Raw genomic sequence first — 20,610 nt, forward strand, 5'->3', positions numbered from 1 at the left:
GGAAGGTCTTCATGCAGCAGTGAAATTTAATGCACTGCTCCCTCCCAGCAGTAAAGCCATATTCAATCTATGAATTTATCAAATTACATTGAAAAAAAGAAATTAAAATCCTTACTCTGTACACTGCTCAAACGCCAATTCCTTAGATCTGCGCTGACATACAGATCCGGTTGTCCTTTAAGGCCTTGTTTGCACATCTTGATGTCACGAACATCAAGATGTATTATGATCCGATCCCTTAAACCAGTTGCCATGGTGGTTTGGGATGCATTTCACCCCATATCTTCTATAGTGTAAACGCTATTGCATCCTGGATGTGTCCCCAACAAGGACGTCACAATAAATGTGTGCATGACAGTAACAAAATCTGAACACAAGGGGTCAGCTGGACACCTTGGAGGAGCATGATGGTCTCAGATATCTACATAGGGTCTGATCGGCCAAGACGCGTTTTACAGCAAAATGTAAGCAGAGCTGTAGTGTTGCTGGAGAAGTGAATGTGGTTTCTCCTCACATTCTTCCACTGCCAGATACAAAAAGGGTCAAGCCTGACAACCACGCTTCTTACCTGGAATACAAATCAGCAAAAATATAATCCTTCCCAGGGCCTTGGAAATTTAGATACTGTAGGGTGAATCTTTGTACCCTTCAGTGAGCCACTGATGGGGGCTGTTGTTAGAAGAAAAATTGTCAATGCAGGAGATAAATATGAGAGCTAATTGTACTTTCAATGGTGTAAGGGCCACTTTTTCCTTGTCCATAGTCCTTCCGTAAATTAAAAAAAAAAATTAAGAAAAATCAGATGCACCCACTGATGATAGTTTCATTGCCAGAATTGCATCTGTCAGAGATTCATCCCCTGGATTGGATCCATTATTTGGTGATTCTGGTGACTGGGTAGACTGGGGTGGAAAAATTGGGAATACACTAATATTAATTAGCTATTCCCATAAGTAACCCCAGCTATTTTTTGGACTTTGACTGCTGATAGCCTGGTAGTGATAATTCGTGTATTATGCTTTGTAAGTTACAATATGCTGCTCAAATTGTTGAGAATTCTGTTACCCCCATGTCTAATATTATTGTCAGTTCTTACCAAATGCTTATGTTCTCCTCTTGGACAGATGGTGAGGCCTATCTACCATGTCCAGGTCTGTAAGTGGCATTTTGTTAAATCGGTATGACCAGGAATGAGGTAAAACTTGTTGAGTTCTGTTAATCTGTGCTAGACCTCAGAGTAGGCTAGTCAGTTGCTTGCTATATCCTCCTGAGACCCAAGGAAAAAAGTGTCCTTCAATTGTAGGTTATTTGTCTTTGGAGGAAATAAGACATCTTACAATTTAGATTTTTTCAAATTTATTTTTAATTTCACTACATGTCCTCTTTAGTGTACAACAGGAATAAATATGTTTCCTTACATCAGTGAAAAGATAGATGCAAAAACAAAATGTCCACTACAATGGACATAAATTAATGGGTGGGGTCTCAGGAGGATATTGAGTGCCGAGGGCTCCATCCTACTTTTAGAAAGTTTAGGTGCTATGCAGTGTGTGGCTCAGTGGTCTAAGCCTCTGTGCCTGTGATTGTCCAGCCTTTATGAAATAATCACATGTCTGTGGGGTTCTCTCTAGGTGCTGCAAAGTGGCTGCTTTTTGGCTATGACTGCAAGCTTGTTCTCACCGGTATGGAGAGCAAGTTGGGGTAAGGGGAATTTTCCCATGGGGAACAGCATGTGTCCATTTTCTCTGCTGTTCCTTATAGTCTACATCCTTAACATTACCAGTAATTTAGATATAAATGAGAGCTTATCTCTCAGTGTAGATATGTAATTAGTAATGTCGTGCTGCAGTGGGGAAAGTTGATGTTACTGAAACGAATCTGAAGAACTCTTTGTTAGACATAATACTGTATAAACTGCACTGTTTTCTGGTGATGAAACCTTGCATGACCTACAGAAATCCAGGAGCTGTTGGGTAAAGACAAAGGAATATTTAATCTACATGAATGCAAGTATCCATTTGTCAACAGGTCTGAGGGATGACATCAGACTTTAATTTGGAGAATGGAAATTGGTGCAATCTGTGCATCTTTGAGAAATAGTGATCCATCAGTCTTTAGGGCTGACCAGGGTCATGATCGTATCACACTGCACAAATTGAGTGTGGTTCTCCAAGCCACTTCACTCAGCCACTGTATAGCCTCCAAGTACTGTAGCTTGGTGGCACTTTTACCTTTTCTAATGTGCTTGCAATTTATTCTCTCCCTTTAAGAACCTCAGTTGAAGGGGAGGGGTTGAGGCCAAGGAAAGTGGGAAGTCAAAGAATAAAATGACATCAAAGTTGTTTTAGGACAAGGGAGAATGATGGCAGTTCGGCATTTCTTGCATTGAGTGTGTTGCTTTGTAAAGAACAGTGCTCATTTGTATTGTCTATTGACTTTGTTGCCATCTACATTTGTCACATCTGCACTGAAATATTCTGGACACAGCTGTTTTTTCCCATCTTCACTGGCAAACAGCTGTAAGACCATTCCTGATTACGCCGGACCTCTAGTAGTCTTTCCAAGGGTACAGATAGGTGGAAAGGTCAGGTTCAGAAAGTACAAATCCAAACTATGATTTTGCTTCAATCAACCAGTTGAACATAGTCACAGTCACAGAGTACTCAACAGGTTGGTTGAAACAAAATCTTATATACACAAACTACTTTTTGATTATATATATACTACTACTTTCTGAACCTGAACTTTGCACCTTTGGGTACAGATTCTTTCTTCTGTCAATTCCAAGCCAGCTGGCTGATAGTATCCCCCCAGTGTGACCTGGATTTGGCTTTGAGGTCTCCATCCAGTAGGATATGCTCAGAATATCTCCTCTAACCAAGTGGCTTCTCTAACAGATGCCCAAACCACCTCGGATGACTACTCTCCATCCAAATCAGCAGCTGTTGTATTTTCAGGATTCGCTGGATATCTGAACTCATCCTGTAAGAGAGTGAGATCAGCAAGGCTATTTGTATCAGCAAACCTCTTTCAGAGATTAGCTACAGCTGAATACCATAGGTGAGGATCAAGACAGATCGGCCAGTAAGCCCCAAAGCTCATCCGATGGTTTACTGTAGCTTTGCTTCTCCATCATGGACCTCCTCAGTACAGCAAAAAAATAAATAAATGCAGCCACCAAACCAATCCTCCTGTCAATCTCATGTTCCCTCTTACCGTGACAGGATCCTTAGGAAGTCCTTCACTAACGGCACAGTAATCCACTCGTTTCCAAGATAGTCCTCTAGCCTTGGATTTGGAGGTGCCAATTCTCATCCCTGCTGCTTCACACTTAGCACTGGATTGCTCAGGTATGTGCTGCAGGCCCTCATCAGATTGAAATCACCCAGCAGAACTGCAGAATCCGTAGAGTACATTTTCAAACACCTCACCCACCATCTCCATGAAGGCTGAGTAATGCAAAATGCTGTTTTGTGTACGCACACAAACAGCAGGCAGAGTTTCCTTCCCTGAAACTTGCCCTCAGCCTAGGACTTCTGGGTTTGCCCACACTTGCCTGAGGTCTTTTGCCATGGGGAACTTGAGAGTAGTACAGACTTCATCTCTGATCAAGAGATCCAGGTAGGTCCTTTAAGGTAGGTATTATTTCACTGCTAACTCTTATTGTAACTAAAGCAAAAAAAACTACAGAGGATCATTCAAGGCCTTCCCTACCTTGGTTAGGACTCCCTTATGTTTCCTCTGTTTTATTTCATCATCCTTTAAAGACCTGTCAGTAATTACTAAAACAAGATGTCTGAATCTTTTCAGGACTGTCCTGTTCTCCTGCCACAGCCATGGGTGTTTGGAATCCGGCTGAGGCGGAGGCTTACCTTCTCTCCTTGGTTGGGATGTGCTTGGCATATGTAATGAAAGGGATCGGGATATACAGAAATGTTCCCTTGGGGCATATCAGCAGTCTTGCTCTGCAGTAGTAGTCAAGTCTGACTCATCAGTGTTGCTGTGAAGCCACCAGATGGTGCAGACCTCTCCAAGGAGAGCACCTGGGTGCTGTCGGGAGTTTTTTCTGCTGTCTGAGACTAAGAAAGGCTTAAACATGTTCTTCATTGCTGCATGAGGCCACTTTTTCCTGTAAGACAGGGATGTCTACATGGCTGTTATGTGGGTTACCACTGCATAGCAGCTCACAGCACGTCTTGGCTAACCGGTCTGCTCCACAGCAATGATTGTGATCTTTTATTTATCATTTTTTATTTACGGAAATAGCAAATTTCTTTTAAACTTGCTAAGATTGATAGATAAGACTGAAAACAAGTATTGACTCAGTGTGGGTAATACATTTTGTAAAAGGAAAATAATATTGTGAGTAGTATCTTGCTAACAATGTACAAAAATCATCCATCCATCCATCTACTACTGATGAGCATAAAATTTTAAATAATGTAAGACCGAAAAGGGATATTTCGGTGTCTATTGATTTGGTTTATTTTAATTTATTATATTGCAATTTATTTGTAATTATGCAAATTCATTGCATTTTCATTTATTAATATAAAAGAACAGAAAACCCTTAAGGACAAATCCATGATAAACGTATTATTTATGCAGTCATGTTGGAGGACACTTCCTTGGCCTGCTACTCTCCTTTCCTGTTAGCTCATGCCAGATGGTCTGATGACCAGGTCTGTAATGTAGAGCAACTTTGCATTGTTAAGTACGCAAACATTCCAAGTTACAGAGACCTACCTACATGCCAGCAATTCTGGAGAAGCTACTTCACAGAAAATCCTTGGCTTTCCCAAGTTATACACATTTCATTCACTTGATTATTAATGTCCATTTTTTCTTTATTCTAAGCAGATTACTTTCAAGTCTTGACTTTGACTTGTGAGTATATCTATGAGTTTATCTACTGCTGGGATTTCCTTGTCTATGAAACACTGTACTGTGAGCTTGTCTTCTGGCAAGACAAAACTTATCCACCCAAGTATTGCTCCGACTCTTAAGTACAAATAAATATGCTAATATTCCTGCTGTTGGTACGTGCCAATTACATTTAGCTAAGCTACATGTATTTTCACTAAACATTTTACGCTCACCACAATGGCTGCAAAAAGTCCAAAAATGGTCACTTCATTTAGACTGTAGAGAATTTAGAGATCAGTGGTCATTGTTGACCAGGGGCGTCGCACCCGTGGGGGATGTGGGTGTTTTAACACCCACACTTTTCCCGGTGAGAGGGTTCAACACCCACACTTTTTCTACAGTTTTCCCGCAGTTTTGAACAAATGCCTTCGCATTCGCTCCTCCGTTTCTCTGGCCGCTCTGTGTCTACGCTCACTTCAGCTCTCCTCTCCCCTCCCTCTCAAACATGACACCGGCTGATGATTGGCTGTTCTGCCTTAAGTCTTGCCTCTCTTGGTGTATTAGATTTATCGGTCAGCTCGTGCAGAGGAGGCGGGAACTTATGGTTGTTATGATTATTTACATCTCCGTTTTCCAGGTACTTTCCCAGATAGCAATCGTTATTGATTCAACATTGAATTATGGTCAGAAAGTTTGTTTTGTGGTTGAAGTTACAACTTCAACTTTAAATCAACATTTTTACAACAACAACAATTTCTATGTTGAAAATGAGCCATTGAATCAATGTTGACTAAGGGTCCTGTTTTCAACATTGAAACTTTGGAATACGTTATACCCATAGCAGAGAAGCAGAATCACTTCATTGTTTTAAAAAGCTTTTTAAAATCACATTTCACTTTATTGTAAAGTACTTTGAGTTGCATTTCATGTATGAAAGGTGCTATATAAATAAAGCATCTTCTTTTTCTCTTTAAACAAAGCAGTTTTTCCACTGCAATGCATGCAACATATTTGGATAATTAAGCAATTAAAATGATGTGGAGAACTTTTAAAAGTCGCTCTTAAAGGGAAAACACCGACATTAAATTACCAACGGAAATTAAAGGCTTGCGCTGTGCATCCCTGTTTTTATATAGCGAACTGGGTCACACCGTTTTTTGGTGCGGGGGGCGTATTATACACGTAGTTGTAGATAAATCACAGTTTTTTTAAATACATGAAAATAGTCATCTAAAGGTCATCTCTGGACAGAGACTGAACCGAAGAAGGAGCGCGCGGCCCCCTGTTCGGAATGTCCCATACTTTAAACCTTACCCGCCAGCGCCATCGCGCATTCACGCCATCATTGTCTTTGAGGCTGCGAAGAGAGAGTGAGTTAAATTTGAAACTTACTCTTATACTGGCCGGTTCTGTGAATAAAAACAAAAATGCTGTTATTGGGGCTGAGATGCTCCACGAGCCTAGCCCGGTTGACGCACACTTTACAGCCAGCCGGTGTCGTCAATGGCGAATCCGGTGTTCCGGGCAGTTCAGTTTCCCTAGCACGACAGTCGCGCGCTGATTTGTACACGGTTTCGCTGTTGTTTTCATGTCTTTTTACGAAGCTCTTGAGGTAAACAAGCCGTATATTTTAAAACATCACATGCCTTTTCGATGTTTTTTGTTTTTACAGATAATAAATTAAATTATTTAATTCGCTGGATATCCATGTGAGAAATACTTGAAGTCTGCAGTGTGTCTTTCATGTAGTACAGTATAGTAGGAATGTTACTTTTCTTAGTTTCAGATAAGGTACAGTATGTTCAGATGTATTTCAGCAGAAACCTCATTAGTAAAACTATTGATGTTTGAATGAATATTGATCACAAACAGTTTCAATATTAAATCAATTAAAACAGCTGAAGTAATTCATCCCCCACACTTTTGAAAAGCTTGCTACGCCCCTGTTGTTGACACACCACAACATTGAAATGTGTCCTCTGCATTTAACCCATACGTGACATAGCAGGGGGCAGCTAATTCAGCGCCCAGGGAGCAGTGCTTGGGGGCGGTACCTTGCTCAGGGTACCTCAGTGGTGCCTTGCTGGTTAGGGATTCGAACCAGCAATCTTTCAATTACAAGTGCACTTCCCTAACCATTAAGCCACCACTGCCCCAGCAGTTTCTAAACCCAGACAGATAATTTCAAAATCACCGGTACCTGACCATAGCTGCCTGATGCTTACAGTAATCATGTTCAGCTATCCAGCTAAGTTTAGGACTTTATTATAATTCATCGCCACCATACAAGATATTTCATGACTAGAGGGTGGACTGTTAAGCTTTTTTTCCATAATCCATTAAACTGGACAGCTATAAGTAGAGAATATTTCCACGAGGTGGAAAAATGGATATGAAGGCATAGTAAAACATTTAATAATAAATTTACTTAGAGAAATTTAATTAGATTAAGGAACAGGGCTACTTGGTGATAGCTGAAATGCATCCACAGCTCATACACATTTGATTGTAGTCACTCTTTATTGCATTATCTATTTTGTTATTATGCTAAACTTTTGTAAGGCTGAATGACACCAGGCATCTGCATGCACTGGGCTGCCTGCAAACACATCTGGCAGATTCTCCTAAGTATACTGAGGCCTTCTAACTCTAAAATAAATACCATTAATGTTAGTCCCCTTAAAATTAGTCACATTAGCTACAGAAAAGTTGTGATGTATTTGTTTACTGTCAGTTCCAGTCAGGGAAGCAGGCCAATGAAAGATAAGGAAGGGAGACGGGAAAGTGTGGAAAAAAGGTGAGGAATAAAGTTAAACTGACTGGTCACTGTAGAAAGACACAAATGAACATTAAATGTCATTATACACGTAAACAGAATGAGAAGGAAAGAGAAACAATGGAATTGGCAGCGTGAAATGGAAACTCTATTCATCTTGCAGCCACTTATCAAGTACAGGCTTGTGGTAATTCTGGAGCCTCTTCCACAGACAGGACAAGGAACACCCTGGACGATATGCCAGCCCATCACAGGATGCACACTCACACACACCGTGGGCAATTCAGAGACACAAGATTCTCAAAATGCATGTTTATGGACTATGAGAACAAACTGTAGTATCTCTAGGTAGCATATTTAGAATCCTCACACACCCAGCAGGAATGGGGTTCAGATCCCACACAGCAGGAATGGGGTTCAGATCCCTTTACCCTAAAGATCTCAAGACATCATTGCATCCCTCAGACTGACAGTGCAGTGACAAAGACAACACATGAATGTATTTCACATGTTTTCCAAGTTGCCAATACTGCATAGCTGGAATGTCAATAAATCTGAGACTTATGACAATAAGGAGAGAAAAAAACCAGTCAAACAAGCTGTGGTCAAGATTAGAAAACAAAAAAAGGTAACAAAAGAAAACCAAATCGGTGGGAAGGGAAAGGCAACCGGAGATTAGCACATTACATGCACAAATCAGTAGAACTAGTGCATTTTTCACTTTAAAGTTATATATGTATTATTAATGCAAATATGCAAATTTTACCTGCTTTTATTTAGATGATTGCACAACCCTGTAAGAATATCTCTGCGGACATGGCTATTACCCGGGTCTGCCCTAGGCTGTGATACAAGCAGAGCAAGCAGCAGACAGAATGAGCAAAATGGGAGGTGAGGGACGAGCCCCCCTCCCCCCCCCCCCCAATGCCCATCTCAAATAAAACTGCTGACAGACAGCAGCAAAGAAAGTGACAAGGAGCGGGTGAGAGGAAAATTGTACAGAATGAGAAAATGACTAATAAAGACAGTGAGAATGAAAAATGGGGAAATAAACTAATTATACAACAATTTACGGAAGAAGCAGGTAATGAAAAATGTGCAGAAAAAGAAAGTGAAGATTTGATTAGAAGTGTTTTGGGCCATATCTCATGCCCATATAAGTGCAGGGAAATGCAGAGGCTGAGAAAATATTGAAGGTGGGAACATGAGGAGAGGTAGGCAAGCGGGTAGCCGGGCTGTGCTGTGTCATCAATCAATAGAGTGATCGGAAAGACAATGATCAAATAAGTCAATTGCAAGAACAAAAATTTAAGAGGTGGGATGAGACACCATTTCCTGAGGGCTGTTCTCATCCTGACATTTTCAAAAGCGGAGACGGGTAACCCTTCTTTACTCTCACCATTAGGGGGCAGTGTGTGGCTCAGGGAGATGGAGCTCTCTACCGTGATCAGAAGGTCACTAGTTCCATTTCTGGGGGCAGCAGGCTGGTGCTGCTGTTAGGCCCTTGAACAGGACCCTTAACCTCCCAGCTCCAGGACTGTCACACGCTGGCTAAAGGCTGGTTCGTACTTCTCTGCACACCCATAACACGCGTAACACTCGTGCGTCCACACTGTGTATACGGACACAGAAACGTTCGTACTTAGCCAGTCAAGCCGCGCACTTTTCACTTTGCATACACTGTCCATGCAGAGACACACAATAACGTTAAGCAGCGCATGGACGCGTGAACGTGTCTACATGTGCAGAGTAGTATGAACCGGCCTTTAGCCTGTGCTCACACCCCAGGCTTCACTCTCACCTGTGTGTAAGCATATGTGTGTGTGACTCAAAGGAGAGCAAGACGGAGTATGTGCAACGAAGCATCCAAAGTACATGTTCTCATACTCATGGGTGCTGCTGGAGATCTGGGCCCTATGAAAGCATATATATTAGGCCAAATTTTTAAGCCTGGAAGCACTCCTGCTCATACTTGTACAAATGGCAGAAAAGCTTCCATTCAGTTTAAACATAGGCATAGTCAGTGAGATCATAAATCTCATAGCATAGATCTCACCTGACTTTCAGATCTCTGATGGTTACACTGGTCAACCACGATTTTGTCACAGAACAACTAAGGGGTGTCTTTTATGTCATTTTTTATGCCGACTCATAATTTCATTATCACCCAGAGTGTTTAGTGACATAATTTTTAGGCTTTTTGCCTATATTAAAGGTGTATAATGTATACAGTAAGATTATTAAAAATTTTATTTAGGAAAAATTATTTAATTTTAATTTAAGAAAAATTTGAAAGTACTATAAGTATAAATTAGCACTTTGTAGACCGGTGTAAGACCCTCATCTCTCACAAAACGTTTCTTTCCACAGTACAAAAGAATCATCAGTACTCTGAACGTGGGAAAATCCATACTGAATTTTTGGGCAGAATTTAACCTTTCAAGGAATCCAGCTCAGTGAATCAATTAGAAACTTCCTGCCAAGCAAAGTGACCAAAGTTAAAAAGTTGGGGGTTGCTAACAGAAGCATATACTGTCTGGTCAATGAGTAGAGAATAAATCAGCTCATTCAAACTGCAAGCTATCAGTCCTAGAGAAAAATTTGGCCTGAGTTTGCTACCAAGCTATTTTGTTCTTCAAACCTCACGCTGCATTGTTAAGATTCACACATTCGCACCAGCCCTCGTAACAATGTCTGTGCTGACGAGGCTGGAGGTCATCGTTTTGCATGCAGTAATTCTCATGCCTGGCTCTGACACTTTGGATTTTAAAAATACTTTCCTTGAAGAAAATGTGTGTTACAATACGGTTCCGTTTTTCGCGAGGGAAACTGGTCTTCTTTTCAGAAATGATGCTATCACTTCTCTGTCATATTGATAAGAATAAAAAATAAATTTGCCTGCCATTTAAAACATTGTGGCTTTTGAATTACTGTCACATTATAAATTCATTAACTGTCACTCACTGTGCTACATCAGACAAGCAGGAATCTGCTGTCCACCAACAGCTATGTCACCTACTGTATGCTCAGTTCAGTTGCTTATTACCTCTTAACAAGAACTCCAGGTGTGGTAAACCAGACATATAGTCAGCCTTCATAAATACTGAGTCCACTGACAAACTGGCTTTGTGTTCATTATAACTTCTGGGTCATCTTTCTTCATCAGACAACCAAATATGACAGCTGTCTTTGTATCAACTCTTATTTTACTAGTCAAGATTCTTATAATTTACTAACTGCAGCATGTTCATATTATCTCACATGAGCCAGTCTGAACACGGTTTTCATATAGCGTATAATCCCATTTGTGAGTTAGTGATTATGACAGGTTTGTATGCTTCATGCATCTCAGAGTTTACATAAATATTGCCAACAATGTCAAGGCTATAAAATAACTATAGATGAGACCCCAGTATTTAAAAATAAATTAAGTGAAACAAACAATACATTTTAAAGCTCGAAAATTATAAGCAATAAATGACTATGGCCACAAGGTGGAGCCCTTGTGAACGATGGTGGATATTCTCTCATTTTGACATGTATTCAAATTATGAAATTTTTATCCACTAACTCAGTTATGAATTATATATATCCATCTGCTTGCATCTTGGCAACATGTTAATGCATAGGTTTGTGTGTCTGCAACGCCACACCAAACAGAATTAGCACTAGCTAATGCCTAAGTCATGTAATCGCACATGTGTGATCCCATACGTAATTCAGTCCCTGGGATATTCCAGTCAGGCCTTGTTAGACGCTTAACGAAACAGCTGCTGCCTTCACACAGAAGGTAAAGTGATGATTATAGAATGAGTTATGGTGTGGGTTCATAGAGTAGGAGAAGGACGGAATGCTGATAGCCAAGGCAGGTCCTCACAAAGTACAATAATACTTAACTCACGGTTCGATGTAATAGTTATAACATTAGGCACCGCTGCTGAAGTGTTATTACACAGAAATGAAATATGCAGCATGAATCTGACTATTGGATAACTTCTTTCATATGGAAAAAACAACCAATACAAGTCAGAAGCATCCATCTATTTTCTGAACCACTACCACCTTTATAATTATATTTTCATATTATTACTGCTAAAACACACATAGGCAATACATTCATACATCTTATAACTGCATTTCCCAATCAGAGTCACAGAGTAGTACAGGCATGAGGCTGGGGTAAACCCTGGATGGGACGCCAGTCCATCACAGGGCACCAGGCCGGGGTACACCCTGGACGGGATGCCAGTCCAATTTAGGGAACTTACACAATTATACACTTTAGGTAGAGATGGCCATTAGTCTAACTGCATGTCTTTGGGTGGGAACTCACACAATATTGGGAGGAAATGCAAACTCACACACGGAGCATAGTGGGATTTGAACCCCCAACCACGGGGATGCACTACCCCCCCATGGATGAGGTACCCTACATTCATACTGTACATTAAGTGTTATTTTTTCGATTATTATTTTTAGGATCATTATGTTAACACCGTAATAGGGCTCAGACTACGAGTCCATACTTGGACGAGTTGGACGAGAGATGAATCGATACCGATCTGTGTGCATCTACATACTACATACATACTGATTTCATAATAATGACTCCATAGTTTAAAGTGGAATTTAACCTCGCTGAGCCTTCAGAAGTGAAAGCATGGCTGGGAAACAGACCAACTAGGGAGCAAAGAACAAGACTGCAGAGCTGCCCATTAGCTTCCACGCTTCCTGCTGCGTCCGCTGGTGCACTTCCAAAGCATTCCGTAAGTAGTTCAGATAGTAGGCATACTTCAAACTGAGTATGTCGATCTATATATTCCTGTATGTGTTTGTCCTGTTTTACCTTTTATTTCCGCAGCCCGATTTTCCTGCATTTCTCACGATTCCTGAAAATACTTTACAGTTTCTCTGCTTTAATCCAGGCCAGACCTCCACCTGTTCTGTCTTCCTATGATTGTGCCTTTTCTCCACAGATTATTTCCACATTGTCTCCTTTATCCTTGCCCTCTTTAAGTCTCTCCCTTTCCGTCACTCCTGCCCTGTCCCCTCCCCATTACCACGGTCATTCCGCGGCCCCTGTTTTTCACGCCCATTCCCCTCCGTTTCCTGCAGCTCCATCTTCCATCTTTTTCTCCATTTCTTCTCTCTCCTCTGTCGCTCCATGTCCCAGTTTTGCTCAGGAGGCTAGGGGTTAACTCCACAGGCAAGTAGAGCAGTCTTTTTTCCCATAATGAGGGCACAGGCTGAGAGACACAAAAGGGGTCACTGAGGATTGTGTATACATACTCAGATCCTCAGTGATTCTCACTTGCCTGAGTTCTGAGGAAATACGGAGGATTTTGCAGGGCAAACTGACATTTGCACTCTTTAGAGAGACGCATTGGCATGAGGATTGTGCCCTGTGCCGCTGCCGGCCGGCTTTGTGAGCTTTATCATACCCGCCGTCCCTAAGAGCAGGCAGAATTGAGGAACTTGCACACTTTCTCATTATGTCCTCTGAAGAGCTGCATGCACATCACCACCTCCCCTCTATTAAACCTTAAAAAGGCCTGAATTTCGGATGATAAAAAGGACAAGGAAACGTTCAAAGGCCATTTATTTTTTTAATGTGCAGGTTTCTTGTACATGACAATTTATACAAAAAGAAATATAGACATGAGGAGTAATACTTCTTGTGGTACAATTCATGGTGATAGGTGGCATTGTCAAGCATGTGACAGGACTTTTCACAGCTGATAATGTACCGCTGTGTAATGTAATGCCATACGAGGTATAGGGTTTGCAGCCATTACATTTGGCAATGTGTGACACTGCTCTGTCTGCCCAGAGGCACCAAAGCCTGTGTGCTCACACTTCCGACATACTTCCCGCTTAAGCTGATTGCTTTCTCTCCCGCAGTCTCCTGACATTCCAGTGCCACATCCCAGGTGACCCCCCCTGCCTGTCCGCGTTCCTGCCGCAGCCTTTCAGCTGGATGCCGCCAGACGCAGATCCGCCAAAGCGCCTCACCTGTGACTGCGCCATATTGGCGCTAAGTAATGCCGCAACAGCAGCTTCCCACACTCGCTGCACATTGTCTGCTCCTTTGGCACTCGGGCCAGGATTAAGATCACTATACGCTCAACGGCGAATGAGCTCCTTGGAGTCCAGCTCCATTTCACCTTTTAGCAGGAGACAATTAACTCCACTGGCTCCTCATCTATAGGAACAATTCAATAAATCTGCCGTATAGTAAAACATCTGCATTTCTATAACCCAAACCGACTTCAATCATAATTAGGCACTGTTACAACCTAATAGAACTCCACCAACCTTAAGAAGTAGGTCTGAGATGGACTAATGGATTGTTGTGCATAGAATAGACGTTTAGAACTACAAATATAGTCTTTAAACCTTTTATACGAACCTCTCTGGTTCAAACTATAATTACTATGGCTACAATTCTTCTCATTTCTTTCATAGGCGTAGATGGGTAGAAATACTGAAGTGCAAATGGTTCTATGATCTGAAAATAACAATAATGAACAGTAAGGGATGGCTGGACTGCGTAAGGTGCTACAGCTTTGTGAGAGGACTGCAGATATCATGCAGCATCTGTGTAGAGGCTAGAAACCCCGATGCATCAGGAGTGCCACCTTTCCTTAGTATCTGGAAGAGACCTTCACCTGCCAGCCTCTACTGGAAGGTCTACAGATTCATTATTGTTGATAACAACACAAGATACACATTTATGACTGATTCGGTTTTTGATAACATATGCAGAAACGGTAAATCTTTCTGCAATTGCTTTATAGACACAATATAGACGTTAAGATGGCCTGGTACACCATATCTGGGGAAATGCTCAGACCTCACAGTGATCCACAAGGGCTATCCTCATGACATAAACTGAATATCCATGCTTCTTTTGAAGGGTGACCAGATTTGCTACCTCAAGCTGACAAACCGACCCACTTTACAGGAGGCATGCCTCAGATGCTATTCATAGCTCTGGCACCCAGACTCCAGCTGCTCTTCATGGGGGCAACATGATGGTTTGCTAATTCCCCCCAACAGGCGGACTCCCCTCTTACTCCATCCTGTTACACTTCATTCCTGATACAAGGCAGCTGCTAGCAGAAGAACTTCCATGAAGTCATTTGCATCCTTCACCTTATGGCTGTGGAATTCCTTGAAAATATAAGCTTTGAAAAGCTCTGCTTGGACCCCATGTCTGCAAAGCCCTTAGCTTTAGCACCATATATCGAGTTCTTTAATTTTCTGGGCTACCACCGGCTCCCATGGCTTACAGTGTCTATGGTGTGTATGTGCCTTGTGATAAGCTGGTGTTTAAATCTATGGAGGAACAAAACACACTGTAGCTCGTAATACAACCATTCTGATTACATCGGTGACATGGTCCATTGTTTCCCCCTTAAAGAAAACCATACTGGGAGAGGGTTGCAGGCAGGATGGCTCCAAAACAGGATCGGGAGCCCTCTTGAGGGGTAGTTGCATGGTAAACAATCTCCAGCAATAGGGCAGTGTCTTAATATGTTTGGACTTTCCTCCTCTACAGCTTAGAGTCCAAATAACCTCACTGCGTCACCCCGTTTCACATTTAAAAAAATACGGACTCTATGATTTATCAACAGGAACTCTGTTGCCATGTAACACCACATAATGCCTACAGCACATGAAACACCTGTTCGCTAGTTTGTTGGAACTGCAGGATGTAAGACTGATTTCACGCTTGGCTTCTCCTCCAACGCTCCTAACACTACATCAGCTTTCTGGTTGTCACTCACAGCCCTGCCAGCATCCAAAAGAAAGCCTTAATCGGTAAGCACTCTTTTGCAAAGTCATTCCCGCTCCCTGCTCCCAAGATCTCAGATAGCCCTTGTGACACTACAGACATGCGCCTGAGTGTGGTGGCAGAATTCTGCACCGCGCCGATGGACAGTGTCCGCAATCTCTCTGCGGACAGCGGTGACTGCCTGCGAGGAATGCGGACAGGACACGGCCGGCGGCCGCGGGTGACCAGAGAAAGGGGGCGGGGCCACCTCACCGGTGCTGCTCAAACCCACGGTGCAGGCAGACTGAAGGTGAAAGCTGTGTGCAACCTTCTTGTATTTTTTGTTCCCCAGTAGCAGACAGCGAATGGGAGCGCTGCCTCCAGACCTTACTGCCCGGTGACACAAGAAATATGACAACCATCCCACGCCGCCCACAAACTGCACTCGAGTGGCCGCCCTCCCCATCCCAAATGGACCTAAGGCTTCACCCAGCCTGCCCCCTCATCCCCTTCCCCTCTGCCCCCCCCCCCCCAATCCAGTCTCCATGTACATTTGTCCCTGCCATGCCCCCGGTGCTGCAAGCATAAAAGGTGCAGACATGCCTGCCTGTTGTCCTGCTCCCATCACAGCCCGCTCCTTCAGCTATTCTCCGCTGCAGTGATAACACATTCAATCGCACCAGCTTTCCAGCCTTAACATTTCCAACAGTAAGTTATTTTTTGACTGTGCCACCCGGCGCCGGACCCCCTGCATCTTTCAGCATGCGAGAATCCTCAATTTCACCTCACCTTTCAAACTGACGCTCACTGAGTTTCACTCATGATTTACATATGCCAACAGGTCCACCTCTGGTGACCATATACGAAACTGGAAAAACAGTGCTGTGTTATTAATGGGATTTCATCATATCCATAGATCTGCTCCTTGCTTCGAGCAGATCTCATAGAATCACAGTCATTACTGTCCACCCTCCATTACACACCACATACATTGTCGTGAGTTTGTTGTGGAAGACCAGTCAAACTTGTGAAGTGGCTAATTATAAGACAATAAAGCACAGGTGTCAAACTCCAGTCCTGGGGGGCCGGAGCCCTGCACGTGTTTGGGTTTCCCCTCATTTAACACACCTCATTCAACTCCTGGTGCTAATTGCCACACAGCTCTTGAGCTGAATCATTTGTGGTGGAACAGGGAAAGAACTAAGCTACACAGGGCTCCGGCCCCCCAGGACTGGAGTCTGACACCCCTGCAATAAAGTCACTCTTTGTATATTTGTATGGAAATGATTTAAACCCTGCAATACTCAACAAAATGACTAAATGGATGGAAATTAAATAGGTCCTTGCAGATATGTGTGTATGTATGTACACACACACACACACACACACACACACACACAGATTTGTAATGACATCTTTGTGGGGACTCTGCATTAATTTCTATGGAGAAAACTCTAAACTCTAATCTCCACAATGTCAAAATAACAGATTTTTATTCCATTTTGGGGGACATTTGGTCCCCACAATGTAATATGAACATAATCCACAAACACACACACACACACACACACTTTCTTGTACAGAAAAGTTCATCCAGCTATAATGTTAGGACAATAAAAGCATGAGGATGCTTTTTTGTACAAAGGACATTACTGTTTGCCATGTTATAATAATGATGCTAATAATAATGATAAAGTAGCTATTTAGTTAAAAACCGAGTGCTTAACATCCTGTTCTGAATGAAAGATCACTCCCCTTTGCCACCGACCCCCATTAGGCTCAAATACTTGACCTTGGGGTGGCAGAGTGGCAGAGTGGCACAGCGGTTAGCGGTTAGCGCTGTCGCCTCGCACCTCTAAGACCAGGGTCTGAGTCCCTGCCATGGGTGTGTGTGTGGATGCCGCATGTCCACCCTGAATAGGACAAGCAGATACAGAGGATGGATGGATGGATGGATGGATGGATGGATGGATGGATGGATAGACTTTATTTTGTTAGATCCATCAGATAGCTCACCGTGCTAAATACCGTAATATGAGAGAGGACTAATGGCAAAGCTGGGGGCACTGGACAGTTATTGGTCAGAATCAATTTCAGGTGTGAGGGGCGTGCAGGAAAATGTGATGATCAGTGCTTCAAAAAGCCTCAACATAAGGAGTGTGCTGATGGGAGCCAACACTCACCTCAAAGACAGACAAGGATTCTTATGACATATGCAATTAAACTATGCTACCAATTCAATGAAGACGATTTATAATTTTTCTGATTTAAACACTCAAAACATTCTGGTAACGATTCCATTATGTCATACAAATGTAATGTATGAAATGTATCACTGTTTCACAATCAATTCATATGTTTTTTTTGCTGTTCCGTGTGCATGCAAGCTCAAGAAATGTCAGTACAGTCAGTACAGTCATGTACAGTATGAATTTCAGCGAGATGTTTCAACTGCAATTCATTTCTTGCTGTTTATTTTGCAGGAAGCTCATTTTCTTTGCAAGTCGCGTACGTTTTTAATGCCTACTAAGACAAATGCATGCAAACTCCCCTGGAATAAGCACAATAAGAAGCGTTTGCTTTTTCTGCACATTAGCGGTTTTAATGGCTTCCTCGGAAGCTGCAATTTTACTGCACTTTCTCCTTCATGTCTAGCACCAGCTCTGACTGCTTGTAGCTAAATCGGGACTCTTTTCAGAGAGAAGTGGCGGAATCTTGCTCATTTGTAAAAGGTTCAGCAGAATCTTCCCATTTCCCTAAATATGGTGTGTTCTCTCCAGGCTTCCCAAGTGGTTGTTGCTCCAGATAGGTGCCGTGCCTGGCTTCGATTCAGTGGCGCCGCTTGCGACCTTTGTGTGCAAGCGCGATGTCGTGTAAGCTTGATGCTTATGCTGGTTATACTTTGGCAAGGGCTTGCCAGTTTGTCTCCGCAGCATTTGAGGGTTCATCAGGCGCGGCACAGATGCTGAAGCCTGGCTGTGTTACCGTTACTGTCTTTGGCTTCCTGCAGTAACTGCCTCAGTTAATACCGCTAATGTGAGTATTACCCTGGGTGGCCGGATAGCTCAGTGGGTGGGACTGCCGGGATTTCAGATCTGGCCACTGTTCTGTGCGTGCAGGAAAGTGAATGCTATGTTATGCGATGGTTCGCAGTCCAAAAACAGTATGTGAGTGTCTGTATGGCATATATGTGTGTTTAAATTGTGCATATGTGCTGTGATAGACATCCCACGGATTCCCCACTTTGTAGCTAACCATGATCCCGAATAAGATTAGAATTAGAAGTCAGATGAATGGTAACTCCCCACGACCCCATGGTTGGAAGATGGGTGGATGGATGGATGATAACTTTAACTAATTGTAAACATATGTTTGGATGTAGAAGCAGTGAAATTCATAACAATAATAATAATAAATACTTTATTAATCCCTGTTGGGAAATTGTCTTTACGCCTCCCTCTTTGTAGAATAAGTTGTCCGTGAAGGGCAGCCACCCGTAGCGGTGCCCAGGGAGCTGGGGGTTAAGGGCCTTGCTCAAGGACCCAAAGACGTGCTGAGGCTGGGTTTGAACCGGCAACTTTCTGGTGAAATTCCTCGATGGATCTAGTTTTAAACGTTTAAATCCCACACAAGCCACATATAACTGATAATTGCAATATTAAATTATTGATAAATAAAATTTGAAATAAATTAGAAGATGAATCAAAAAAGAATAATTTGCTTGGTAGCCGTCTAAATTTTTCTTAATTAACTGCTATTGAATAGCCACCCAAAAGAAAGATTTTAGCCAGAACCAAAGAGATTCTTAAAATAAAGCCTGCATTCGTAATTTGTTTCTCTTCATATTTAGCAGAAACACCTGCATGATTTTCCTCTCTAATAAGAGAATGGCACAGTTCACCGGTTGCAATCCATCCATCTTCCAACCATTGATCCAGTGCAAGGCCACCTGGAGCCCATCCCAGGGAGGAGAGAGGACATGGCAGAGAACACCCTGCATGGGATGCCGGTCTAGTGCAGCCACACACAACAAGCTATTTAAATCGGCTGTTCACCTAAATACACATCTCTAGACTGTAGGAAAAAACCTGTGCAACACAGGGAGAGCAAGCAGGTTCCACACACACAGATCTGGGGCAGAATTGTAATGCTGGAGTCTACAGTGCAACCCAACAAGCACCACGCCACCCTGAACAAGTCACTGTCTGAGATGAAATTGCTAATAAGCTCCCCTTTATATATATATACAGTATACATATATCTAAAATTTCTGAGTGAATAGGGTGCTTAAAAGGCTGTTTTCCCAATTTATTTAGCTAGCTTTAAGGTAAAATGAACTGCATGACTTGGCTTGCTAATATCAGAATAGCCCCGAAGGCCTCAATAAATAAATTAATAACTACATAAACACAAACAAATAAATGCACCACTATTTATACAGGCCCTATTGTTATTATCCGATTAACCGTGTTGAGTATTTTAATCAATTGCTTCTTCTTTTTTTTTTTAATCAAATGTTGCTTTCATTTAATTTATTTGTGACTTGAAGCAACCTGCTTTGCTCCACTAACTTAAGTAGTCTTCTTGTTTAATGTAACACAAACAATAAAGAAAACTCTGTCATTATCTTCTTAGGTAGGCTAATTACTGTATTTGGGTAACTTGATGCTGACTAATTAATGTCAGGTTCTGACAGCGTCACCATTAGTTCTCGCTCTTTCTGTTTCCTCTTAAGGTGTTTTGCATGAAGCGCTGAGTGACGGAAATATTAAAACAAAGTCAACTATTTGAGCCAAGCGAGAGTCGAAGAAGCGTGATTCTGCACCCGGAACAGGATATCAAGCGCTCTCTTTAACTAAATAGCTACTTCAGAGGAAGCCGCACAGCATATACAATATTATACTGCAGGAAGGTTCTTTATAACTACAGCTGAAGACAGAGAATGTCACGCTTAGGATGTAATAGCAATACTAGGATATCCGTTCAAACTTCTACTCTAAATTCAGATAACCACTTATTGCTTTAAATGGAATAATTTCTTGCCTCAGTGTCTATTCATAATTGACCTGTAAGTTATGTACAAGCTCGTGTTGTGACCTAAGCCCTACTCACCTTGCAGATACGCATAGTACTGGTGTATAAAAAGGGCTAATTTTTCACGGAGCAAAATCATGTAAAGGCTCAACTAAAT

At 42.2% G+C, this 20,610-nt stretch overlaps 1 long non-coding RNA gene across 1 annotated transcript; it reads right to left on the reverse strand.

The window, feature by feature from the left end:
- Positions 1-1,700: 1,700 nt before the first annotated feature.
- Positions 1,701-6,382, reverse strand: LOC140591000 (uncharacterized). Its single transcript, XR_011991886.1, has 3 exons — positions 3,557-6,382; positions 3,217-3,394; positions 1,701-2,982 (listed from the first exon to the last, which is right to left on the reverse strand). It is a non-coding gene; the product is annotated as an uncharacterized lncRNA (long non-coding RNA).
- Between the last annotated feature and the right edge of the window lie 14,228 nt (positions 6,383-20,610).

This window comes from Paramormyrops kingsleyae, chromosome 5 (genome assembly GCF_048594095.1).
Source record: "Paramormyrops kingsleyae isolate MSU_618 chromosome 5, PKINGS_0.4, whole genome shotgun sequence".
NCBI classification, from domain to species: domain Eukaryota; kingdom Metazoa; phylum Chordata; class Actinopteri; order Osteoglossiformes; family Mormyridae; genus Paramormyrops; species Paramormyrops kingsleyae.